General features: G+C 52.4%; 1 protein-coding gene and 1 pseudogene across 4 annotated transcripts in view; one reads left to right on the top strand and one right to left on the bottom strand.

Moving 5' to 3' along the window:
• The window catches only part of LOC105464348 (transcription factor 20), a 188,489-nt gene that overhangs the window by 104,202 nt on the left and 56,968 nt on the right, over positions 1–27,319 (bottom strand). For 2 of the 4 annotated variants that reach the window (XM_011712162.2, XM_011712160.2), the window contains exon 1: positions 9,539–9,690. The exons of 1 other annotated variant lie outside the window; for it this stretch is intronic. The gene's annotated coding sequence lies outside the window, so the exon portion shown is untranslated. Of the gene's footprint in view, positions 1–9,538; positions 9,855–27,319 lie in introns of those variants that run through there. One more of the 4 variants, XM_011712163.2, reaches the window with a different exon arrangement.
• LOC105464544 (uncharacterized) lies at positions 578–14,030 on the top strand (annotated as a pseudogene).

Consider the following 27,319-nt stretch of genomic DNA (forward strand, 5'->3'; position numbering starts at 1 on the left):
ATGGACAGAGGAAACAGTATATTAAAAAGTTCCAGATGGTGGTTCACACCTGTAATCCCAGCACTTTGGGAGGCCGTGGTGGGCAGATCACGAGGTCAGGAGTTCAAGACCAGCCTGGCCAACATGGTGAAACACTGTCTCTACTAAAAATACAAAAATTAGCTTGGCCTGGCAGCGGGCACCTGTAATCCCAGCTACTCGGGAGGCTGAGGCAGGAGAATCACTTGAACCTGGGAGGCAGAGGTTGCAGTGAGCCAAGATTGGGCCACTGCACTGCAGCCTTGGCGACAGAGCAAGACTCCGTCTCGCAAAAGGTTCCAGAGATAGGAAAAAGCTTGCCACCTTCCGGGGCCTAAAAAAAAAAAAGTGAATGTGACTGGAGGGCTGTGAGCAAAAGCAGCAGGAGGGTCAGAGACAGGTGGGAGCCAGATCATTCTGGCCCTTGTGAACCATGTGGAGGAGTTTGGAATCTAAGTGCTATAGGAAACCATTAAAAGATTTTAAGCAGACACACGACTCTTGGCCGTTCTGGGTGAAGTGGAATAGAGACAGGAGCAGAAACGAAGCGGCCGTCATCATGTTCCAGGTAAGAGGTGAAGAGAGTAGTGGCAATACAGATGAAAGAATTTATCTTACGGAAGTAGCACTGACAGTAACTCGGTGATAGATTTAGAGGTAGAGGGTGGTGAGAGAAAAGGAGGAATCTGATTTGAGAAACTGGGTAAATGGTAGAGCCACTTATGGACTGGGGGACAAATGTAGGACAAAGAGTTTGCGAGGAATAAGTGTTCAGTTTTGGACTTAAGAAGCTCACGATACCAGTGAGATGGTCAAGCCGCTGTGTCGAGCAGGAGTTGAAGGCGCTAGAAGACATCTAGCTGAAGATGTCAATGTGGGGATCATCAGCTTATAAACAAACACAAAAGCCTGGGGATACCAGAGATCAGCAAGGGAGACAGGACACTGAAAAAAGAGGGTCTGGAGAATACTAACAGTCAAGTGGAAGAGGATGAACAACCAGAGGTGGGAAGAGACACTGAATTCAGCAGGCTGATGAGGAAATACATGGTCCTGCTCTGAGAACCCTCTAGTGATCTTTCAAGTCAGGGTCACACACCTGGTACAGCACCTTCTATTCCCCTTATGAGAACACTTTTGATACCCCTATTTAATTGCCCTTCTCTACTATCTACTAGGTCAATATTTGAGGACATAAAATCAACAGAATTGGCAGGGACCAGCCCTGCTCTAGTCCAGTGTCTTAGTACATAGCACAACACAGACTGATGGTTTAATGGACAGCTACCATTCTAAGTGCCACCTGCAGGCAGTCCACTTCACCATATACTTTTCCTATTTTAGTTCCTTCCCCCAACAGCCCAAAAGAAGATATATCTCCATTGCACAGATGAGGAAACTACAGCTCAGGCAAAATGCCCGAAGTCACTGATAGCAAGTGATGGAGCCAGGATGAGGCTGCACATCCTCCTTCACACGCTCTGCTGCCTTCCATCACGTGGACTTTCTGCAGCAATAGTATCCTCTCACATCACTGCCAAAGAGATACAAAATCTGTCCTCACATAATTGGTCTCCCACAGCACTAAGTCAGGGAAATGCCCAGGGAAGTACTTCCCTGCTTGACTTCTCAAGAATCCCTATTCTTGCCAAGCACAGTGAACATTCTCCAGACTTTCAAAGTAGTGCTTCATCCTTAGGGCACTTCTAAATGCAGCAATGAAATCTGGCTTCTCTGAAACTGAGGTCTGGAGGTAAAAGAACTTACAACCGCTGGAGCCTTAACTCTTTTTCAATTCTAGAAACCCATTATAGCCACCTATCAGGAGTTTCACCCTACATCTAAAAGGCCTCACTCTAAATGAACTAATTCTGATCATGGCAAAGGAAGTTTCTCTATGTCACCTATTTTGGACCAAGGCATAATTAGGATGAGAGAAACCAATGGGGCCTAAGAAGCCAACACTACATATCTTTGTGAAAATTAACAGTAGTACAATCTTGTCTCTGCTTTCAAGACTGATGTGTACTGTCTCCCCTTGATATCTTAAGATTGGAACTATATAGGCTTTTTCCTGAGTACATTAACACCCAGGAGCTTCCTTTTTCCACTCAAGAGCCACCGTCAACTATGCTGGTAAGAGCATGGGGCACAGATGGCAAAGAACAGGTCCTACCCTTGATTCTGTCAGTATAAAGCCGCATAACTTTGGGTAAATTACCAGCTTCTTGGCATCTTCCTGAGTTGTAAAGCCAAAGGGTTAGACTAGACAATTTCTTAGGTGTCTTCTAGCTCTAAAATTCTATCATCAGAGAGTATGGAAAGGGGGTGGGAGAAGGCACGCTGGATGCCAGCTGGCTGGGAAAGACTGAGAGGATGAACCCTCCTGGCTATGGTTAACAAAGCCTGTGTGATCTGCATGGTTCCCTCCCTTGCCAGAGCCTCTGCTTAGAGCTTTCTTTGCTTGCCTTGACATCCCCAGCCCCCTATCCAAATAGAGGATTCCCAACAAAGAAACATGAACACAACTACAGGTCTAGATCTAAAGTAGGGGAGCGGAGGGCAATAGACACAACCAGAGAAATGTTCCCTACACTGTCTAACACTCACCAATATTATAATGCATCTCTACATTTTTAATCAGGATGATTAAAAAAAAAAAGCAGCCGGCACTCCTCTTTCTCAGCCTTTACAAGGTACCACTAATGATCTCCCTTAAGCTCTTTTGAGCCAGGTCCCTATTCACAGAGCATAAAGATATAAACAGAGGGAACACTTCAACCAGCCCACTTCCATCCTTTGGATTAACTTCTCAAGATGCTCAGGGCTAAAACAAATTATTTACTTTGTTTAATGTCATTTCCATCCAGCCCACAGATCAAGTTCAACTGCCCTACTGGCAGAAAAGGCTTCAGAACAGGGAGTATCTTTGTGACCACTCTAAAGTAACACCCCCTGAGTTATTTCACATTGTTTTCTTATTTTCTTCACCGCTATTATCATCACCTGACACTTTTATTTACTGTTTACAGTCTGTCTCCAGAGTAGGCTCTTTCTTGTCCACCATCGCACTTCCCATGCTGAGAATGCCTGTAAATACTTGTTAACGAAAATTAGCGCACACACACGCGCGGACCTTAATTCACATTCAGGGACATGATGTTCAAACATGGAAACCATCTTCCAATCAGACTGATATCAAATGTTCCAGTGAATTTCTACTCTTTCCTATAGAACAGCTTACATACGCATACTGCAATAATGGTATTTCCCCTAGTAGTTTTCTTTCTTAATTCCCCACTATGAAGCACCAGATAATAAGTCACGGATATACCAGCTAACTCACGTTCTAGTTCATCTTCCTGCTGGGTCATGCATATTACCCACAAAGCAAACATTGCTCTTACACAGAAAGTACTGATTGTGTTTATCGCCATGAGACCCTTTTCACCCATACCACATGTATCAAGGGTATTAAAGGACTTTTTTTTTTTTTTTTTTTGAGACAGAGTCTTGCTCTGTCGCCCAGGCTGGGGTGCAGTGGCCGGATCTCAGCTAACTGCAAGCTCCGCCTCCCGGGTTTAGACCATTCTCCTGCCTCAGCCTCCCGAGTAGCTGGGACTACAGGCGCCCGCCACCTCGCCCGGCTAGTTTTTTGTATTTTTTAGTAGAGACGGGGTTTCACCGTGTTAGCCAGGATGGTCTCGATCTCCTGACCTCGTGATCCGCCCGTCTCGGCCTCCCAAAGTGCTGGGATTACAGGCTTGAGCCACCGCGCCCGGCCTAAAGGACTTTCAACAGCCTAACCAATAATCAAAAACTATTCAGTGCAATGTGACCAAATTATGCTCTAACTATAAATACCTTGATTTCAGCATACTGTATTCTATTTCTTTTTTTTTGGACAGGGTCTTGCTCTGTCTCCCAGACTGGAGTGCAATGGCAACAACATGGTCCACCGTAGCCTCAACCTCTCAGGTTCAAATGATCCTCACACCTCAGCCTACTGAACAGTTGGGACTAAAGGCACCCACCACATCTGGTTTTTTTATTTTGCAGAGACCAGGTCTTACTATGTTGCCCAGGCTTACTGTATTTCAAACGTATCACTTTCATGTATGGCTTTAACTCCAATAGTTTTATTGTTTTGCTTTATCTTGTTACTTTTTTACCTCCACAAAAAGAAAATGAAGACAGTAGAGTCAAAGCCCCAGACAGAATGAATGAGTACTAAGGTGCCTTGAACACAAAGTCCCCATGAGTAAGAAGGCTTAAGGCATATACTGGGGAAAGAACTCTCTTTGGTAAATATATCTTTTGAGTCCCAACTGGTCAAACTGAGTGAGAGCAGTCACCCTACAAAATGATTCTAGTGCATTGTAAACTAGTCAGGAAGAGAGACAGCCCTTTACGTATTATGTTACTCTTTAAGCTGATACCACAGTTTTCACCTCAGGACAGAATGAAGTAGGAAAAGAGAAATTTTTCATAGATTAAATCTCACGTACACTGGCAAAACTGACCAAGTATGGGCAAGGTAAAAGTTTAGGAAACTCCCAGGGGATCACAAAAGCATAAGCAGTCTCAAAAACCACCCTTTCCAGTATTTCACCTGAATCTAGATTTCGGATTCATCATAGCTTTAAAATAAAAAAATAAAATAGCCGGCCGCGGTGGCTCACGCCTGTAATCCCAGCACTTTAGGAGGCCAAGGAGGGCGGATCACGACGTCAGGAGATTGAGACCATCCTGGCTAACACAGTGAAACCCCGTCTCTACTAAAAATACAAAAAATTAGCCGGGCGTGGTGGTGCGCGCCTGTAGTCCCAGCTACTCGGAGGCTGAGGCAGGAGAATGGCGTGAACCCGGGAGGTGGAGCTTGCAGTGAGCCGAGATGGTGCCACTGCACTGCAGCCTGGGCGACAAAGCGAGACTCCGTCTCAAAAAAAAAAAAAATTAAATTAAATTAAATTAAATTAAATTAAATTAAATTAAAAAGCGAGGCACAGCAAGAAGATAAGGATTCCAGGGCCACACTTACCACTGACTGATCTGTGCCTTGAGCAGGCAAAAAACCTAGTACAGTACAGGCTCTGGAGCCAAGAGGGGGAGGGTTATATCTAAGCCTTGACCCTCACTAGCTCTGCCACCTCTCAGGGAAAGATGGTCTACTTCTAAGGTCAGCTGGGTGGATGTTGTAATACAATTTAAAATGCCTTGGACAGAGTCTAGCACAAAGGCTTGTTTTTTATACAAATGCCAGCATTTTTTCTACTTAGGTTGGACTCATGAGAAAAAGTCCAACTCCAAGTAAATGTGATCATTTCAATTACATTCCATTTTATCTTATAGATTTTTAAAAAGTTGGGCAGGTGCTCACACCTGTAACCCCAGCACTTTGGGAGGCTGAGGCAGGGGAATGACCTCCTGACCTCACCTGAGGTCAGGAGTTTGAGACTAGCCTGGCCAACGTGTCAAAACCCCGTCACTACTAAAAATACAAAAAAATAGCCAGGCATGGTGGCAGGAGTCTGTAATCCCATCTATTCGGGAGGCTGAGGCAGCGGAATCGCTCAAGCCTAGAAACAGAAGTTTGCAAGTGGGCGGAGACTGTGCCACTGCACTCCAGCCTGGGTAACAGAGAGAGACTCCATCTCAAAAAAAAAAGTATACCACTACTAGGTTATGGAACCTAAAAGCCACGTCTCCGGATATCTTACTAATTTTGGCAACCTTCTCTCACATAAATACATACAAATTACTTTGTTGAATGAAAATTTTATAACAATATTTTCCCTTGTAAGTTATAAGACAAGTGTAACATACACGTGAGTGTGATAACTGCTTACAATTTAATAGGCCAGGAGCGGTGGCTCACGCCTGTAATCCCAGCACTCTGGGAGGCCGAGGCAGGCGGATCACCTGAGGTCGAGTTCGAGACCAGCCTGACCAACATAGAGAAATCCGGTCTCTACTAAAAATACAAAATTAGCCAGGCGAGGTGGCGCATGCCTGTATTTCTAGCTGCTTGGGTGGCTGAGGCAGGAGAATCGTCTGAACCCAGGAGGTAGAGGTTGCAGTGAGCCGAGATCGCGCCACTGCACTCCCGGCTAGGCAACAAGAGCTAGACTCCGTCTCAAAACAACAGTAACAGAAAAAACAAAACCAATTTGAATAATCAGAGTTTTTTAAACACCACACTGAACACAAGGTCATAATTCAAATCCTAACAAATTGTTTATTCCGGAAAATTCCAAATAATCTGTGTGGCTATATAAAAGTGTCTACTCGTGGGCTGGGCACGGTGGCTCACACCTGTAATCCCAGCACTTTGGGGGGCTGAGGCGGGTGGATCACGAGGTCAAGAGATCCAGACCATCCTGCCCAGCATGGTGAAATCCCATCTCTAAAATACAAAAATTAGCTGGGCACGGAGGTGCGCACCTGTAGTCCCAGCTATTCGGGTGGCTGAGGCGGGAGAATCGCTTGAACCCAGGAGGCGGAGGTTGCAGGGAGCTGAGATAGTGCTACTACACTCCAGCCTGGGCGACAGAGCAAGACTCTGTCTCAAAAAATAAAACAAACACAAGGCCGGGCGCGGTGGCTCAAGCCTGTAATCCCAGTACTTTGGGAGGCCGAGGCGGGTGGATCACGAAGTCAGCAGATCGAGACCATCCTGGCTAACATGGTGAAACCCCGTCTCTACTAAAAATACAAAAAACTAGCCGGGCGTGGTGGCGGGCACCTGTAGTCCCAGCTACTCGGAGGCTGAGGCAGGAGAATGGCGTAAACCCGGGAGGCGGAGCTTGCAGTGAGCCGAGATCGCGCCACTGCACTCCAGCCTGGGTGACACAGCGAGACTCCGTCTCAAAAATAAAAAAATAAAAATAAATAAATAAATAAATAAAACAAACACAAAAGTGTTTACTTGTGACAGGCCTGATGGTAACACACAAGAAAATTACTACCAAACCATCTCCAAAGTCAGTAGTATAAACACTCTGCCCCTATGCTGGGATCCTTTTAGAAACTGTTCAAAGAGATTGAATCGAAAAGTGATACAGGCCGGGCGCAGTGGCTCACACCTGTAATCCCAGCACTTTGGGAGGCTAAGGTGGGCGGATCACCTGAGGTCAGGAGTTCGAGACTAGCCTGGCTAACATGGCGAAATGCTGCCTCTACTTAAAATACAAAAATTAGCTGGGTGTGGTGGTGTGCACCTCTAATCCCAGCTACTCAGGAGGCTGAGGCAGGAGAATCACCTGAACCAGGGAGGCGGAGGCTGCAGTGAACCGAGATTGCGCCACTGCACTCCAGCCTGGGCGATAGAACACCACACTGTCTCAAAATAAATAAATAAATAAATAAATAAAAGGGGATTTATTTAAAAAATATATATATATAAAAATAAAAAGTGATCTGAGAAAGCCATATTGTACCCATATTGGACACATATCCGGCCAAGCAGCACAGTTCTAGAAATTTAAGACAAAAATTCTGAGATTGGTATAGAAATACTTGCCGGTCAAAAGCATGGCCTAAGGCCTTCACACACCATAAAATCAGTGAAACTAATTGCAGTTCTTCAGCATCTGCAGAGCATTGGCTACCAGTAAGGAGTAAGTTGGAGGAGGCAAATAATTAGTGCACCCTGAGGTGACAGTTAATTCCACTAGCATACCATTTCACAGGAGATGTTATGGCATTCTACTTCGTCCCCCTACTCTGAGAATGCTGAAGCTGGCTGGAAATTTCAACCGTTAGCCAAATGTCAAATGTCCTTTGAAGAACTTTAATAAGATCCGGATCCTCCACAATCCCCTGCATAGAAAGCTCTTGGAACTCCTCTGAGCCAACATACACAGACCCAATCACATGTTATCCACACATTTCCCAAGTAGACAAATATTCTCTGAAGTATTTCTGATAACTTCTTTCACAAAGACAAAAAATATGTAAGATGCATTCCACCCAGGTCAGAATAACACACTTTCCGTTCTGAAGCACCGAACAGCAAGTGGGATTTCAAAAAAGAGTATACCCTGACCAAGTTTTATGCTCTGTTGAAGGCAGAGGCTGGAAGCTAAAAAACAGGCTTTTAAAAGCCAGCTAAAGTACAGTCTGCATTTCTCAGAAAAGTTGCCTATGGCTAAAACAGAGCACAAAATGAGAGATAAAAAAGCAAAACCACAAACCCCTGTACTGTCTGACCTGGGTATCCTCACTTAACAGATGAGGAAATTACGAGGGTAAGTAACTTGCCCTGGGCTGCAGTTTATTTGGCGTCAAAGCTGTAAGCAGATTCCTGGTCTCCTAGGTCGGAATTCAGTGAAGTTACCCCACCCATCAAACAGCTACCCCACGGAAGATGCTGTATAAAACTCTTCACTGAGACTGTTAACATAAGGGTCCAATTATCATTCAAAGACCAGCCTGTTCGATAATAGCTCGAAAATTCCATCCATTTTACAGCAGTTACCAGAAACATCTAATCTTCGAGGGAAAAAAGGAAAAGGAGAAAATCCTAATTTTGACCTGACCCCTAACGTCCGACTGAAGGTATCAGCAGACCGTATTGGTATCCGCAACCACAGAAACCGACAATAATCCCACCCACAAGCAGAGGAAGACAGCCGCTCCTCGGCACCGCCCCCCAACTCACTAAATTCCACTCCCATTCCGGCGCCCAGGGGACAGTGCACCTCCTGCCGCAGCCTGAAAGCAATCGGCCCGATTGGCCACGCTCCTTCAAACCACCACGTTCCCCCGAAAAAGGGACGAGAGCCTCAGGTACCCAAACGAGCGCTCCCTCGCCCAGAGACCCCGGCTCGCACACCCCGCCCTGTTCCCCGCGGCGCGGGAGGAGAGGCCGCCCCACACAGGAAGTGTGTCCTGCGCCGGGACCTTGCTCCCAGCCCGCCGGTACCTGCCCTCCGCCCCCAACAGGCGAGAAGCAGCCGCGTCCACATGGCTTCAGGTGTTCACATGGCAGTAAACGGGCCCCTGCCCTCCCGGGCGCCCCAGCGCGGCGCCCTCCCGCCCAGAGTCCAGCCCAGCCCCGCTGGCCTCGCCTCCAGCCCGCAGCCAAGAGGCGAGCGCGGCCGGTGCCCCCGGGGCTGCCAGGGGCCCCGAGGCAGGCGGCGCTGACTCCCGGACGCCGCCCGCTCACACTCGCCGCCTTTGCACCCAAGGCCTCGCGCGACGAGCAGGTACCTTCCCTCCGCACCCTCCGGCGAGCACCGGCGCCCAAGCTCAGCCGGATCCCCGGGCCGGCCCGAGACACCTCAGCCCTCTGACGCCAGGCCTGGCCCGGGCCCCTGCCCGCACTCTCGTGTCGGGCCGGGCAGCAACACTCCCCTCAGCACCTCAAGCCCTGGCTTGGAGTCCAGGAGGCTCAGCACTCCCAGGTTGGGTCCTGCCAGGACCTCTGCTCCCAGCCCCCCAGGCCGGACACCCCGGCCCGGCCCCAATCCCTCAGGCCCGACCCTCTCCTTGCCCCTCAGGCCCGGGCGGCGGTTACCTGCTGGAGCCCCCCGCCCAGTCCCTCGGCCTCCGCCGGGGGCGGGAGGGGAGGGAGCGGTGGCGACGGCGGGCGGCGCTGCGCGGGGTGGGGGTGGGGGTGGCTCCGCCGCCTCCAGCTCGGGCGCCCGGGCCGGCGGCGGGGCGGGCCGGGGCCGAGGCCCCTCGAGGCTCGCTCCGGCCCGCGCGCTCGCTCCCCGGTCGGGCGCGCCTCAGGGCGGGCTCCCCTGGCGGAGGCCGCGGCCGCCTCGCAGGGGCCGAAGGCGGCTCGGCTCGGGGTTTTTTCTCTCCATTCTCCCAACACACAGGAAATAACAGAGCGTCAGGTGACGGCGTGCGGCCAATGGGGAGGCTCTGGGCCGCGGCGCGCGGGCGGGCGGGCGGGCGCGCGGCGGGGCGGGGCGCGCGGCGGGGGCGGGGCGCTGGGGGCGGGGCCGGGCGCGCGCGTGCCCACCCGCGTGCGGCGGCGTCGAGGCCGGCGCGCGCCGGGCAGGGGCAGCGAAGACCCCCTACCCCACGGCCGGGTCGCGCGAGGTTCTCCTCCGCGGCCGCTGGGCGCAGTACGCCGCCCGCCCAGTGCCATCTTGGCCCGCGCCTCAGGGCCGTCTTGGGGGTGGCCGCGAGCCAACTTTCTGGGGAGTTGGTGGCCCGGAATCTCTCTGGATTTCTGGAGTTCCCTGGAGCCTCCAATGCCAGAATTGCGCCTCTCGCGGCCCGGGAAGCCCGCGGGCAAGGGCCCGGCCTCCTCTCGGTGACCTGTTTAGTCGGGGAGGGCGTGGGGGCGGCTCCTGCCCACCAATAGCCCTCTGGACCGGGGCCAGCCCAAGGCCTAGCTGGTCCCGCCTGGGTCCCTGGCAGTCCCCGCCCATGGGCGCCGGGTGTCCGTGGAGGAACGGCTTGGGTCCTCTCAGAGCCTCAGTTTCCACCGCGGAAAACGCGAGGAGGGAGGCCCACATACCTCACCTGTAAAATGGACGCTCCAGTTGCCTTCTGCTGCATTAAAAAGCTGCAATGCCAGGCTGACTGCGCCCAGGGTCCCGAATTAATTTGCCGATAAGGCAGAGGATTTGCGGTGCCAAGGCCTCAGCCTGTTCCCAGCCTTCCTTTGCAAACCTGATGTGTTTCTAGAGCAAAGAAAGGGCTTGACTTCTTTATAAAGAAAATCGCAATTGTAGAGCAACTACGGTGTAGATGTTGGCGCCCCCAGGGCCATCAAAAGTGACAAGGCCAGCAAGGGTAGGATACGTTGAGAATTTGTGATCCTGCCCCTGACCTTTGACCTGGCCAAATTTTCTTCCCACTTTGGGCCTCAGTTTCCTGTGGGTGAGAAAAGTTTGGATTAGATGTCCCTAATGTTGGCTAAAATTGCCGATTCTAAATTAGGCTCCCGTCTGTCCTAGATGTTAGGGGAGTATGTGGCTTCCTCTCCTGAAGCAACCCAACCTGCAAGTCAGTTGGGATTGGAAAAGTGCTTCCAGCAGCAGATGGGGATTGACAGGAACCAGGGGTGGTCTGGAACCCAGATTTCCATATATTTGAGGTACACAGCTCCCCAGCGGGCCTGGTTTTACTTTTTGACCTTTCACCCCACCTAGCCAGAGGTGTTAATGCTTAGCCTTTTCTCAGGCTATCCAAGGAGGGTCCTGGGCCCCTTGGCAGGAACACATGTCCTTGGAGAAGACAGTGATTTCTTCTGGCTTCTGTCCAGTCTCCCATAGTGGGGGCTGGCTCCAAAGCAGGTCAGGACTATTCCTGGGGACTTGATTCCCCAACACCTCCTGCATGCCAGGCTCTTCCGGGGCAGAGCTGAACAAGCCACGAGGCCCTGCCCTTTGATTGTTCCCATTGTTCTTCTGAGTTTCATTTTCAAATTCTCAGGCCTCAGGACTTAAAAGACCAGTACCTGGCTTCTCCTGGGGTCAGGGCTGTAAAGGGAAAGGTGGAAGAGGCGCTCAGCACAGGGCTGTGTTTTCTGGACAAAAATAGGAGAATGCAGGGGAGCTTCCTGAAGACCGGTGTTGGGGGCACCCTCAATTTCTTGAGAGAATTCATGAAGAAAGGTGAATCGCTTTTCCTTAGAGTCGCCTGCCCCATCATTCCTCCATTCTTTCCCTTCCTCGTAAGCTCACTTTCGTCTCAGATGCAGGGCCCTGGGGATGGTGACAATCTGTTGCAGAGCCTCATTCAAAAGGGAAGGAATAAAGAATGCAGACGGGTAACCGGAGTCCAGGCTCTTGTCAGCTCCTGCCTCTTATAACCATGCAGCCCCCTCCCTGCCCTTTCAGACCCTGCCAGAACATTGCCCTGATGACCTCCACCTGGAAACTTCCCCAGTCCTAGGACCAGGCCAGCTGGGCCTCTTTATCCCTGAAAGCCTGCCGCTTTCTCTTTTGGTACCATTTGGAAAAAGAACGTATATGGGCATCATAGCCAATAGGAAGACGTAGGTTACTCTTGCACTGTGTGGCCTTGGACAAGTCACTTCCCCCTTTGGTTTCCTCAGCTATAAAATGAAGATAATATTATGTCACTGGACCGGGTGTGGTGGCTCACACCTATAATCCCAGCACTTTGGGAAGCTGAGGTATGAGGATTGCTTGAGGCCAGGAGTTCAAGACCAACCTGGGCAGCACAGTGAGACTCCCCCCATCTGTATTTACTTAAAAGAAAAATAATTTTTTTTTTTTAATTACCTCACTCATAAGCTGTTGTGGGACTCTCAAGAGAGCTGCATAGGCTGGGCACATTGGCTAACGCCTATAATCCCAGCACTTTGGGAGGCCGAGGCGGGTGGATCACCTGAGGTCAGGAGTTCAAGACCAGCCTGGCCAACATGGTGAAACCTTGTCTCTACTAAAAATACAAAAATTAGCCGGGTGTGGTGGTGGGTGCCTGTAATCCCAGCTACTTGGGAGGCTGAGGCAGCAGAATCGCCTGAACGTGGGAGGCGAAGGTTGCAGTGAGCTGAGATTGCGCCATTGCACTCCAGGCTGGGCAACAAGAGCAAAACTCTGTCTCAAAAAAAAAAAAAAAAAATTCAGTGTAGTACCAGGCACTGTTAACACTAGCTGCATGTTCTATATGGACACAATAGGACACTTGAGTAGGCTGAGGCTCAAAGAGTTAAGTTGCTGCCCAAGATTGCACGGTGGCAGGCACTCAATAACTGAGAGCCCCTTCCTCTGAAATCACATTAGTGTTTTCTGTTGTTCTCTCATTGTCTCAAATGCATGGATCCTGTTTTTCCTACCACACTGGGAGCTCTTTAAGGAAAGAAGGGTAAAAAACAAACAAACAAAAAAACAGTAGACCAGATTCTTCCCCCTTTCTCCTGACCCAGTCCATTCAAAAATTATTCATTGAACTGAATCAGTGTATCAATTCTATAAACAAAATTAATCCTTTGCCTCTTCCTCTGGCTCAAAGATGGCTTTTGGAAACACTGTATCACTCCTTTTATTACAAACTCCTCTGCCCTCCTCCAGGCGCCTGGGCCACTCCAGGATTACAAATGGAGCCTTCTGCCTCTAGGTCACTGATTCCACTACCATCTGTCAGCGTGGATTGATTGAGGAGACTGGCCCTGCTCGGCAGATCAGTGACTTGCGCAAAGTGAGCCAGGGTGCCTTCAGAGCAGGCGGATGTCCTTCCTCACTTGCCAGCTCTGGTGAGCAGACACACAGCCCTCACCTTTATCCTTAACCAAGCTCCAGCTCTCCTTCCTCTTGGGAGGGGCCGCCTGCTAACTCAATCACACCAAGAGGGAGGCCTGGAATTCCTGCTCACAAGCTCAGGGCTTCATCTGCAGTCTTCCAGGAGGCAACCTACAAAAGCCTCTGGCTAACAGAGCGGGAAACTCCCCACAGCCTCCTGCTGTGCCTGTCCCCAAGCCACGCACTGTCCCCTTGCAAAGCACAAGGATACTGAGAGTGCACAAACAGCAGGGGTGGAGAGCCTCTGTGGGCACGCCCTCATTCTGTGCCCTCATTCCACAGGAGCCCCTGCTTTGTGCAAGTCTCTGAGCCCACATGGAGGGAGCATGGGGGCTCAGAACAGTTCTTTCTGGTGCAAGGTCAGAGGAGGCTCTAAAGCTATGGTGGTAGGGAGGGCTTCAAAACAGAGGACCAAAGAATACCGAGACGTAGGGGTATGGGCGAGAGCCACCCGCTGTGCCCAGGAGGACTGTGCCCAGTGCAGGGGAAAAAGATGAAGCTGCGGAGTTGGGCAAGGATGGGATCTTGCAGGGCCTTGTAGCATTGACATGTTTGGCATGGATTTGTTTCACGGGGTCCCACAAAAACTTCTGCTCTCCAGGTTTGCCCCTCACCTTGCCCTCCAGGATAGAAGTGTGGCATCCTAATCTCGGATGCATCCATCTCTCCCCCTGGACTGTGAGCATATGCAGGGCAGAGACACCTCTGCTTCTCTCGGGTCTCCGGCATCCTGTGCAGGGTAGGGCACCATGTCCATTAAAATGATGTTAGTGAGGATGATACAACCCAGAGGAATCCAGGCTTACTATGAACCAGGCACTATGCAGATTTCCCTTTGTCATCCCAGTTCTTCATATTTGCAGCAGTCTAATGAGTTTCGTACTGTTATCACTCCTGTTTTACAGATGGGGCTACGGAGGTGCAAAGAGTTTAACTTATCCCAAGTCACACAGCTTGGAAGAGGCTGAGCTGGTATTTGAACCCAGGTCTTCAGAGGCTGCAGTCTTAACCACCAGGCTTCCCAGCACTCAGCAAACACTGGAAAGACAGTCAGTGGGACCAAAAGTCTGCAGGCCAATAGGGAAAGAATGTAAGAGGATGGTGTGGGCAGCACCAGCCTCTCCCACAGTCATATATTAAGCACTGGACACTGGGCAGCTGGGGCAGGTGGGGGGCCTCAGACTCTCAGACCCCACGCTGGGAAGACCACGGTCTGGCCAACAAGCAGCAGCTGCTGTGAATCGACTGACACATCGTCCCCACAGGTGAGCAGAGAGCCGACACCTGAGGAGAGGCCAAGAAACGGGAAGCCTGTGCAGCCCCGGGCGCACAGATCACACCCACCTGCCCGGCACTCACTGCCCCTAGTGGCTGGACTCTCACTGGGCCGGTCACGGAGCTGGGGCCAGCCTGGTCTCACCAGTGTGTGTCTTTAAATCATCCAATTCCTTCAGCTGTAAACTGGGCTGGGAGGGGCCAAGTGAGCTGCCTGCCTCAGGGGGTCCTCGCCCTTACCTGAGGGATCCCATTCACTCCTCACAACAAACCCGTGAGGCAGGGATTGTCCTGTTCATTGTACAGAGCAGGAAATGGGTGCACACAGAGGTTAAGAGACTTGCCCAGGTCACACAGCTAGGAAGAGGCTACGACTTGAACTCAGACTTCTCTCCAAAGCCCCTACAGAATTACTCGGTACTACAAAGAGTTAACCTGAATATGAAATGATCTGACAGTCGCAGTGACAAAGGCATGCTCTAAGCGCTTTTCCTGCAGTAACTTGCTTAATCCTTACAACAACCCTATAAAGTGGGTACTGTTCTTGCCTCATTTTGCAGATGAGGAAACTGAGGCACAGAGCAGCTTGGAGGGGGCAGAGCTGAATCTGACGGGCTGCAGGGCCCCTGCGTCGCTTTGTCACAAGATGACAATAAGGAAGTTCCTTTCCTTTGGGATTATTTCTGCCTGAAAGCTCAAGACTTTTAGCCATATCATTGTCTGGGCTCCACGGGAAGGCAGTGCCACATGCTGAGGCATGCTGGGAAAAGACTTTGTTCCATCCTGTTTTGTTGACATGCTCTTCATTTTTAAGCCTGAAACCCAAGCTTCCTGCTAAGAATTCAAACCATGGAGAAAAACGCAGCCATGATAACAGCCACTACTTCCTGAGCCTCCAGTGTTCCCCGTGCTTGGGGATCCATATATGTCACTTAACCTTAGCCTTCATGGCACCAGGGCAGCCTCCATTTTCACCGCTGAAGACATGAAAGCCCAGAGTCACTTAGAAGATGCCTGAAGGTGCACAGCTGCTAAGTGATGGTGCTGGGATTTGTCCTCAGGTCCTCGAGAGTCCTGACTCTTATCTGCTGGCTCCCCACAGAGGCACGAAGTCTTGTTTGCTGGGCATTTGACAGAAATGTTTCTGCTCATCTTCTGCCGCAGATTGGTCCTTCAGCATCAAGATTCCTGGACCACTTATTAATAGAAGGCACCAGGACACAGGTGCAGGGATGCAGAGCTGGATGCTGCCTTCTCAACAGGAAAAGCCAAGAAACGCAGATGCCAATGCTCAATCAACTCCGTCTCTCCCTCTAGTGACTCGGGAATAGCTGCCCTGCCACCAAGGCGATTGTCTTCTGGAAGCAGCCACGCCGTGTGAGGTTCCTCATCACTGCCCTGCATCTCCCTGCAAGCTCTCGGGGATAACTGCCAAATCAACATTTGATTCCAGGGGAGCAGAAAGCAGCAGGAGCCGTGGATTCTCCAACTCTTAACTGGTCCTCTTAACTGGAGCCACTTTGCCCTGCCCACCCATCCCAGTGGCGGATTCATTACAGTTATCCAAAGCCAGTTTTGACTTTGCTCCCCCGGCTCAGAAGTCTGTCAGTGGGTCGAGTGGCTTCATCATTCAAGTTTATTCCTATCAGCCTGGAATACAAAGCCCTATCTGGCTCGGCTTGCTTCTCCAGACCTCTCCCAGGTCTCATTCTGCCTCTCCGCCTAACTAGACAAGCTGGCTTCCTGTCCTGTGCCTTTCTGCTCCCTGCAGCAGGAATGCCCTTCCCTCCTCCCTACAGATTGAAATTATACCCTCTTTCAAGTCTTACTCAAATGCCACCTCCTCCACACTCTTACCTTAACACTTACTCATTCATTCAACAAACATTGATAGCCCTTATGGCAAGCATTGATCCCAAGGGTCCCTGTGGTCATGAAGCTTATGGTGCCATGCAGCGGTTAGAAAAAGAATCATCACATAATCATCTGATAACAGCCATGATACAAATTAGTAAGAAAGTGACAGGAGCACAGCAAGTGTACAACAGGGACCCTGAGCCTTGGGGATCTAGGACATTTGAGCTGAGACCTGAAAGACAAATAGGAAGTAACCACATGGTGAAGTTGGAGGAGAGCTCCAGGCAGAGGGCATGGCATGGGCAAAGGCCCTGTGGTAGGAGGGAGCAGGTAGACTTCCAGGAAGGGCACCAGGGCCTGCAGGGTAATTTAAGTGAAATGAGAAAGCTGGAGATGTAGCTGGAGCAGGACAGTACAGGCCACAAGGCTTTGCGACTTTATCCCTGGGCAAAAAGAGGAGATGATGAAGGATTCTGAGCAGAGGACACAAGCCAATATGCATTTAGACGCGATCCTGCCCTGTGGCTGAGCCTCTTCTGAGAAGTGCAGGCCCCGTGTCATGTCACCCTGAACCTCAGTCATCAGGGTTTTGAATGTGAGTTTCCATATCCCTCCTCCTAGACCAAGCTCTCAAAGGCAAGGCTGACCTCTGGTCTTCAGCTTCATCCCCATCAGCCAGGCCAGTGCCCAGCACAAGGAGCTGCTCCAAAAACATACGTGGGATAAACCAGTGACCAGGCAAGATGCTTATCAGCATTTCCCTGTGAAGGAGCAAGGCTGCCTGTGAAGCCTTCCACATTCTCTAGAAATTACAAAGTTCAGGGGTTTTAGCGAGGCCACAACTCAGGGAGCCCTTGAGAGCCAAGCTGGCATCCCACTGCTGCGCACACCCAGCCTGGGCACACAGTATGACCCTGCCCAGGCATCTGCCCATAGCCGTCAGGTGAATGACCAGAAACAGAACCGAAAGCTCTGTAAGGTGCTCTCGAGGTTACAAAGCATGTTTCACAGGAGCAGTCTCATCTGACATAGGCAGCCCTCTGAGCTGGGTAGCTACTGCTTTACAGATGAGGAAACTGAGGCCCAGGAGAGGGCGGGTCCTCAGCAAATCAAAACAAAACTCAGACTAGGACCTAACAAAAGTCCAGACTATGAATGGCCCCCATAGGGTTAATAGAGCTTTCTAGACATTTCTTTGAAAACTACTGTAAAGTGACATATTTCCTCAGGATGTCTGTCACGCCAGCAGTGGGAGCCAACACACCAATTCTCAGAGGCTGTTCCCCCTGCGCGGCAGATCCAGACGCTCAGCTCCCAGGCCCCGAGGCTGGCGGCTTAGCCCGGGGCACAGGAGGAGGCTCCCTGGGCTTGGCGCTGACTTATAGCAGGTGCTGAGGGAATGTTCAGGAGAGGCAAGGCTGATTCAAGAGGATGACAACAGAGAACGTTCCTAGAGCTCGCCCACCAGCTGGGCATGGTGCTAAGTGCATTACCTGCGTTCACCCACACCATCCTCACAACACTGTGAGTACAGTGACCATCCCCATATACAGGCATGGACACTGAGGCTCAGAGCAATAAATAATTAGCCTGAGATCTAATGCAGGTGAGTGCAGAGGCCGGCTCTGAACCCACACATTGCCCTTAAGCAACCTCATGTCCTGAGCAAAGGTGAGCAGAAACATCTTGGGAAGAGGGAACCACGACTGTATCTTCTTCAGGAGCCATGATGGCGCAGGGCACCCCTTCCCCTGCCCACCTGACGACCATTATTCCCATGATCAGTATATCCTTCTGTGGGCAAATAATGACAGACATGCATGGTAACCACCCCTTTACAAGTTTTGTGCCTCCCCAGCCTCCTCCCCTAGGGCTCTCTAGGCTTCCTTTACCCGTCCTGCCTTAGACGGGCTCCCAGCATCATCTGCCTCCGTGCCTTCTTGGTAGTAGGTGGGTGTTAAAAAGAAAGGAAGGACCGGGTGCGGTGGCTCACACCTGTAATCCCAGCACTTTGGGAGGCTGAGGCGGGTGGATCACCTGAGGTCAGGAGTTCGAGACCAGCCTGGCCAACATGGTGAACCCCCATCTCTACTATAAATACAAAAAATTAGCCGGGCCTGTGGCACGCGCCTGTAATCCCAGCTACTTGGGAGGCTGAGGCTGGAGAATCACTTGAACCTGGGAGGTGAAGGTTGCAGTGAGCAGGGATTGTGCTGCTGCACTCTAGCCTGGGCAAGAGAGCGACTACGTCTCAATAAATATAAGAAAGGAAGGACAGAGGGCGATGTGACCTACAGCAAGCTCCCTAAGGTCCTGTAGCCTCAGCCTTTTCACCTATAGAATGGGGACATTAACATCACCCCCCCCCCCCCACCGAGGGCTGCAGGCACACAGGGCTCAATCAGTGACCATGCCTCTAAGTGAAGTTGCCGTCATTCCAGCCTCAGGCGCCCCATGATGTGGGAGCATTCACCCCGTGAGCAGACAGGCTCAGGGAGGTGTGGTGCCTGCAGTCACCCAGCAGCCACAGCGGAGCAAGGAGTAAGCCGCACCTGTTGAATCCCAAAGCTTCTGCTGAGGGGAGGAGGGAGAGTGAATGTGCCACTGGGGGACTCCATGGCAATCAGGCTCACAAAGCCAGGTGTGGGCTGGATGTGGCTCCCCAGCCCCGTAGACACCTCCCCAGGTGCTCCTCACAGGGGATGGGGGGTGGTGTCTATGGGCTCACGCGCCCTCTGGGGAGCTGCTACTGGGCTGGGCCCTCTCGGTTCCCCAGCCCAGACCAGGTGAGTTACTAGCGGGGACAGGAGGAGAAATGGGAAAGCTAGGCAAGAGGTCACTTATCTGTGGGCTGAGTGCAGAGTGGGAGGGAAGAAAGCATCCTTTCTGGAAAAATCAATGGGCAGATGATACCGCCCAAGTCACTACCTACATGGAAACCTTCCAAGAAAATCAAAGCAACAAGAGAATCACAGCCCCTTAGAGCAGTGGCAGACCTGAGAGGTGAACAGACCCAAGTCCGCCTCACACAGTTAGGGAAATCAAAGTCCAGGATGGTGGTCATGACTCGCTCAAGGCCCCATGGTGTGTAGGTGACTCTGCCATGTATGAGGGGCATCCAGCCCCAGGCAGCTCATTTACAGTGGTGGGTGGGCCTTTGTGGTCTCCATGCCTCACACTCCAGCCGTCCACTTCCCTCTGTTCTTGCCTTTGCTAAGCAAGGGGGCTGGTTTAGCTTCACCCAGAAAATACCAAATCTCTGGGGCTCTTCCCTGCACACTTTTAGTTTCTAGGCTGCCCTGGGCCCTGCTGTGCCCCTACATGTGGCTCAGAGTGGGGAGAGACTATTAAGCTAATACATAGTTAGGCAACTAGAACACAGCCTGCAGATCTCACAGTCAGTGCTCCTAGGTCTTAGCTATTATTACCAGACATGATGACCACCTCCATTTTACAACTAGGGAAACTGAGGCTCAGATGGATTGAGTGATTAGCCCCCAGATACTAGGTGCTAGAGCCTTCACTCTCTGGAGCTGTCTTTTTTTAAGCTAACAATTATTCAGTGCCCCCTGGGAGCCAGGCTCTGGCTGGCTGCTTTGTGAGAATGATCTCATATAATCCTCACCTCAGCCCTGTGATGTAGGTATTATTATTGCCCAAGAACACAAAGACTCAGAGAGGGCAGGTAACTTCCTTGAAGCCACACAGCTAGGAAATGGCAGAGCCAGGATTGAACCCAGGCAGTCTGGCCCCAGGACGTTGGCCACCCCTCTGTGCTGCCATCTCAGTTGGGGATAGGTCTGGGGGACTAGCCACCCCAGTCTCCCATAGGAGCCTCCAGTCATCTCAGGGTCCCAGGCAGGAGGAGCTGCTCCTGAACCCTTCACCCCTTGATCGGCATCCAAACTGCTTCCCCTCCAAGTTGGTTCCAGCTCAGAATGTGGCCTGGGCTGGTCCTGAGACTCCGAATTAAAAGAAGACCCAAGTTGGTCCTTAAATTCAAGTCTGAGGCCATCTGGGAATCCCAGCACAAGGCAGCCTGAGAGAGGCTGACTTGGGAGCAGCTAGAACAAGCCAGCTTTGCAAGAACCTGAAAACAGGTCCAAAGTGCTAAGACACAGGCACATCCAGAAGGCGAGTTTGCAGTAACAGCGGTGTCCATGTGGCAGTGTCATCAGGTCAAGTTCTCCCTTCCTCCAGAAGTGGCTCCCCCAGCCAGCAAAACAAGGGTCCCACTTCCACTGTCACCGCCTCTCCCCACTGGTCCCTTCCAACGGCTTCAGCCACACAGTGCAACCCACCTCTTACACCCTGGATGCGCTGTTCTTGGACTTCCCTCTGATGGTACACCCTCTCCTGCCTTAGCATGGCAAACTCCTACTCACTATTCAAGGCCTTCAAATGCCACCTCCTCTGTGAAGCCTCTCTTGATTTCCCTGTCAGAATTCACAGGGGAACTCAGGGAAAAGATTTCTGTGGGGAAAAAACCCCCTTGGGGTGAGTTTGCCCAAAGGAAGTGAGCCCATCACACCATCTAGGACATGGGGAGAGGGCAGCTGTTCCATCCTGGTGGTCCCACTTCCTGGGGAAATCTGAGTCTGGGTCTGCTCCTCTGAGCTCTAGGCACAGGGCTCCTCTATGCCCAGCTCTGGGCAGGTGCCAGGAGTGCAGAGGGGAGGCCTTAAATGTCCCTGTACCCAAGGATGGTCACCCAGGCTCTGCACCCAAAGGCCTAACAGGGAGACAGACCCACCTCTGTGTGGTCAGGACTGTGAGAGGGCACAGAAAGTGGGCCAGGCACAGGACCGGAGTCCACCTGAGAGGAGGACAGGGAAAGCTTCCTGGAGGAAGTGAATTGAGACCAGAAGACTTGACCAGGAAAGAGAAGATGGTGAGGTCAGGTGAGGGACCAGCTCCAGGGAAAGGGAGACTGGAAGGAGAGCCACAGCCTTCCCCTGCCCCTCCACCTGTAGATGGTTCCTGCCCTGGCTTCTCAGCTTAGAACACACAGTCTCTGCTGGGGCCTGAGCTACGGCCTGGCCCTGGTAAAACTCACTCCACCACGCGTTCTCTGGAGGCCTGCTGTAAACACACTGACCACCTGCGTGCATGTCACTGCACCTGTCTGAGCCCTGTGGCAGCGCAGAGACTTGTACCATGGCCGCTTCCTGGCCCAGGGCAGGCTCAAGCTCCCTTGCCCTCATGGGCCTGTCAGAGGAGTCAAAGTCCAGGAGGCTGTGCCAACAGCCCCTGGCTGCAGAGCTGTTTGCCAGCCTCCAGGCCAGCACTGTAGCCGGGGGAGTGCCCGGCCCTGGCCTTCATTCTGCAAAGCCCCATCCCAGCCTCTGTCCCAGGTTCTCCGTTTCTGGTTACGCTTGGGAAGCAGCTGCGGGCAGAAGTAGCCTTCAGAGACTCAGGCTGCCCAGGTTAAGAGAACGACGGAACCGTGACTCTGGCTGGGGCAGAGACCTGGGAGGGAGGTCAGGGAGCTGGGACAGTGCCTAGGGGTTGGGAGAGCTGCCCAGTTCTCCTCCGGGGTGAGCTGAGGAGGGGCTGCCATGCCTGGGAGGAGGGGGCCGGCTTCTCCTGCCTTGCCGGCCTGTCTGTCTCCAGCTCTTCACTGTAAAATAAATGGAAGACGCACACGCCAAATAGAAAAAAAGGGAGGGCCAAATAAAGCCCCATGCCGCCCCACACGGGCTCCCTCCGTGGGTCTGGGCCAGGGCCTCGGCCTGGGTTACTTGCTGCTGCTTTTCCCGGGAAACCACTGGTGCCAAATTTGCATTTACCACAAACAGAGACAACACAATGTCATAATCCTTCTCCTGTCATTCTCCGCTCTCTTCCTCCTCCCACCTCAGACACACACACGCTAACACAAAATGACGGCTCCCTCGACAGCCTGAATGAGCAAAGCCCTCGATCTGCCTCTTCATTGTTGGCGTTTCTCTCGGCCCTCGCTCCGTGCCCATCGCCCAACTCGCAGCAGACCACCCACTGCCCCTCCTTTGTCCCGCATCACCGCTGACAAATGGCCTGCTGGAGGTGGAAGAACATGCCTGGAAATAGTGGAGGGGGGCAGAGGGAGCAGCCAGCCCCCGCCCCCCGCCGCTCTGCACCCTCACACCCGGGCTGGCCACGCAGGGCGGCTGCATCTGGACCAGAAGGGACGGGGGCGGGCATTCGGCCCCTGGGACTGTGACCCGGGGCCCTGCCCTTCACGCCCCTGCTGCTGCCGCGCTCCCCGAGCAGCCCCCTCGGGCCCCTCCTCTCCCGGCCACCCTCCTGGGCACTGCTCTGAACATCCCCCGCCTCCCCGCCCTCCATCGCTCTTTATGGCAGTTTCAAAGCTACAGCCGCCACTCGAGCAGCTGCGGCCTTTGATGGGGACAAGGCAGTAAAGGCCGCCCGGGAGGCCCCTGCCCAGCCGTGCCCTGGCCCGGCGCGGCTCCTGCCCGCCCCCGGGGAGCCTCGGGCCAGGGCAGCGCGGTGCGGCGGAGCACCCGGCGGGCACGCCTCGCACGCCAGAGCAAACTTTCACGACCGCGGAAGAGGCATCGCGCACACCGTTACCTTTGCAGCCGCATCCTTCCCTGGCCCTTGCCCCAGACCCCCTGCCAGCCCGGCGACCACCAGGGAGGAAAACAACTCCTGAGCCGAGGCGGGGGAGGAGGGGAAAGGAAAAAAAGGAGAAGAAAAAGGAAAGGGGGGCAGTTTCTCGGCTCTCAGCCTCCTCGCGGCTCCTCCTGCCCAAGCCGGCAAGTGAAGTCACAGGGCCGGGGCGGTGACATCAGCTGAGCCTCTGACATCACGGCCCCTGCCGATCTCACCTCTGCAGGGTGGAGATGGAGGAGCAGCAGGGAGGAGGGATGGATGGATGGAGGAGGGAGGGGAGCACCCGATCCCTCTGTCGCCTTCAACTGCGGAGAGCGCGTGCCAGCGTGGAGGGGGGCAGGGGAGGGGCGGGCTCATCTGAAGAGTATGTCTTATCTCTATAGATAGGGGCGATTATGTGTCTATTTATAATTGGCCCCAGAGTGAATGGCTTAAAAGGGGCCAACGCCCACCACAGGTGAGAACCGCAGCTCACTGCTGTGCTTGGAGACTGTGGGGTAGAGGCAAGTGCGACCATTCATAGAGCACCTACTGTGTGCTGGGGACTTGCACCCAGCACCTTAGGTGGTGGTCATGAGGACCAGAGAGGGCTGCATTTTACCTGGCAAGGCTCAGAAAGGGAAGGGCATATCTGAGCTGCAAAGCAGGAAGGTGAGTTGGGATGTGAGGCCAGCAAAACGGCCCAGAGCCTGAAGGGCTGGTTGGGCAGCTCCAGGGCTTTTTAAAGCCTTCATAGACCACTGAAGTGAGCCCAGGCTGCCCCCTACAAAGGTGAGCTTGGAAAGGGCAGGGCATGGTAGTCCCAACCACCCTTTGTCCCAAGTCCCATCTCAGAGAGGCCACAGCAAGAGGAGGCCTGGCGTGGGGTCCTGGCTCTGTTTCTCTGTGTATGGCAGCAGCATTCGTTCTGAGGGGCTGAGCACCTACTACCTGCAAGCCCAGCACAGGCACTTCACACCCGCCTTCCTACCCCACAGCAATGCCTGAGAGGTAAGCACCAATGCCCCGTGTCAAGATGGGGAAACCAAGGCCCAGGAAGCATTGGGACAGAACAGAGACCCAAATGGCCAGTGCCTAGACTCGGGGCCATGGCCAGATCCTTGGCCTGAGCCGCCTACCCCATCGCTATTCAAGTCATCCTTGGCCTGGTGGGCCTTTCCCGTCCAGTGTTCCAGCTTCTGCCCTCCAGTGAGAGGCCATGCACTTCACTCTGCCATGCTCGCTTCAGCCCGAGGCTCCTGGCCCAGGGCCTCTCCAGGCCCTGCTCTGCCTACTCCACGGCAGCACTCTTCCCCTCTTCCCTGGTGCCATGGGGCAGCTGGGCTGCTGACCACTGGCTGCCCCAAACTTGGCACATGCCTGCCACTAAGCTTCTGTGCCTGGCATCTGGTGAGGGCCTACTAAGCGCCAGGTCCTGGTTATCTCATTTCATCCTTTCCATATCTAGGATGTCAGGGTTACAGGTAAGGACACAAGGCAGCTCCCACTGACGATAAAGTACTTCCATTCCTCCTGGCCTTTCCCAAATCCTGGAGCTAGTGTTCCCACCTCGGTCCTTGGGACCCCCACTGGGCAATGCCCTAGTCCCTACCCCTACCAAGGGCTGGGTCTGCACTTAACACCTAACATGGTACAGAATCCACACGAGGCACTCAGTAAACCCTTCTAGATAAACTGACTACTCAAAGATTACAACTGGAAATGCCAATGAAGAAACCTAGAACAAACACCTTCATTCTGTTCTTTTTTTTTTTTTTTTTTTTAATTTTTTTGCAGGGACAGGGTCTCACTATGTTGCCCAGGCTGGTCTCGAACTCATGGGCTCAAGTGATCCTCCCACCTCAGCCTTCCAAAGTGCTAGGATTAAAGGCATGAGCCACTGCATCCAGTTCTTTAAACAAACCATGCTCTCTCTTGCCTCCGGGCCTTTGCACAAGCTGTTCCCTCTCCTCCCCCTACTCCCACCACTTCCTGCATTACATGAGGGTCTCGACTTAGACCTCACTTCGTCAGAGAAGCCTTACCCCCAAGTCCAAGTCAAATGCCACTTTCTTTGCTTTTCTCTCATAGCAGCTCATATGCTGTGTCCTGGAAGGCAGGAAGAAATGGTGGAAAGGGGTAGGGACTCTGAGGCTAACTGCTCAAGTTCAAATCCTGGCTCCCCAACTTGCTCACTGGGTGACTGTAGACAAGCCACTGACCCCTCTGAGCCTGCCCCACCCTATGTGAAGCTGACAGCATAACAGCAGTGTCCCTTCAGAGGGTCTCAGCACAGGGCAGACCCTCGAAAGACCCTAGCAGAACTGTACCTGCCCCCTCCCAGTGGGGCTCTGAGATTGGCCAAGGACATGGGTCTGTTATCCTCTGCCCCTTGTCCTCTGACCCACACAGTGCATACTCAAGAAATATGCCCTGAGGAACCTAGGCAAGGTTGACTGAAACAGTGAATTGAAGAACTGCAATTCAATTTGGCAGGCACCGACATCAGGCTGTCTGGTTTTAAATCCTGGCTCCACCACTTCCTTCCTGTGTGACCTTGAGCAAGTTCCTTCTCAGAGCCACACATGCTCCACCTGTAAAACGGGGATAAGAATAGGACCTACCTTATAAGGTTGCTGTGAGATTACATGAGATAAGAGATGCAAAATGCTTACAGCGGCGTGGCCTCTCCAAGCAGGAGCCGATCCCAGTTAGCGGCCAGCATGATTACTTTATCTGATCAGGGTCTGCAAGGTGTCCAGAGGACAGAGCACAGTCTGAGAGAGATGTTCTGTGGCAGTGGGAAGAAAATGAGCTTCAGGGGATCAGAGACTAGGCTCCAAATAAGCTTGCCAAGCCTCAGTTTCCTCCTTTGAAGCAGGGTAACACTCTTTATGTCACTGAGATTTTGAGTGGGTAATTTCAGACAAGGAGGGCAAATGTGCCTCCTCACGCCAGGCCAGGCACTTCACAGATAAGGAATAGACGTGGGTTCCTGTCAGTCCCTTGAACCATGGAGGACATGTGTGCACAATTATTCAATAACTTCTCACAAACACCCTAACATGAGTGAGGTGGGATCCCAGGCCAGGAGCAAAAGATGCAGAGAGGGGCCTTGAAAGGAGTACAGCTGGGAGTCGGCATCAGGAAAGGCTTCCTGGAGGAGGAGGTATGTAAGCTGGATCAGGATGGCTGGGGGGAAGGGAGGAGGGGGCAAAAAAATAGGAGGGTATGGGCACCCAACCCCCAAAACAAAAAGGCACATTTCCAAGGCGGCAACTCCCAGGCACATTTGGGTAGAGAGGACACGTTGCCTCTATTTGGGAGCACAGGTTTTTGGGAGCATGGTGGCTGAGCTAGAGGGCTCAGGGAGCAACATGCCTTTGTTCTGGGCACATTATTGTTGGGGATGAAGGTCAACAATGAAACCAGAACATCTGAGCTGGAAGGAATGCTGGAATCATCTAGTTCAACCATTTCACAGATGAGCAAACTGAGGCCCAGAGAACTGAACTGAGCTACCCAAAGTCACACCACTAACAAAGAGCAGAGCTAGAGTTCCACTCCAGGCTGTCTAGCTCTACAGCCTAGGCTTTTAACCAACATACTCTACTGCATCTCATCATAGTACAGATCCATCCCATCATGTATGCATGCATTCACTCAAGCAGGGCTGTGTGAGCTCTTACTGTTCCCGGCACTGAGAAGTCAGCAGTGAAAACATAGCCGAAGGAGCCCCACCTGCCTCTCCCTGACCCCTGTCAGCTTGCACTGTGCCCAGCTGTTTCAGAGCTCAGTTGATCCTCCTGAAAAGCCTGGTTTCAAATTTAGCTGCTCAAGACCACAGACCATTCTACTGCTGGAAAACCACAAACCAACCCCCTTTCAAAGGCCATTACATTGCTTGCATGGGAAAGGGAGAGTAAAGACAATTGATCCAGTATCCATTTCTGGGCATGGTGAGTTGCATGGAAGTCTAAAGCCTCACTAGCCAAAAAGAAAAGAAAAGAAATGTCCTGCAAATCAGATTTGGAAATGTTCAACCCACAGGGCGTGAAGCAATTGAGTGAAAAAGTGCAATGGTTGAATTCCTTCACCATAAGAGCTTTCGGCAAGTCCAGCACCCTGGGCAAAGAGGAGGCAGGCCAGTTGTATGTGCTGGACACTCTTCAGAAGGCCCTCTTGCACTCCCAGTAGAACGGGATCTTTTCCTGTTAAGAGAGCAGAGTGCTGGCCTGGCGTGGTGGCTCACTCTTGTAATCCCAGTACTCTGGGAGGCCAACGTGGGTGGATTACTTGAGGCCAGGAGTTCAAGACCAGCCTGGCCAACACAGTAAAACCCC

Source organism: Macaca nemestrina, chromosome 15 (genome assembly GCF_043159975.1).
Source record: "Macaca nemestrina isolate mMacNem1 chromosome 15, mMacNem.hap1, whole genome shotgun sequence".
Classification (NCBI taxonomy): domain Eukaryota; kingdom Metazoa; phylum Chordata; class Mammalia; order Primates; family Cercopithecidae; genus Macaca; species Macaca nemestrina.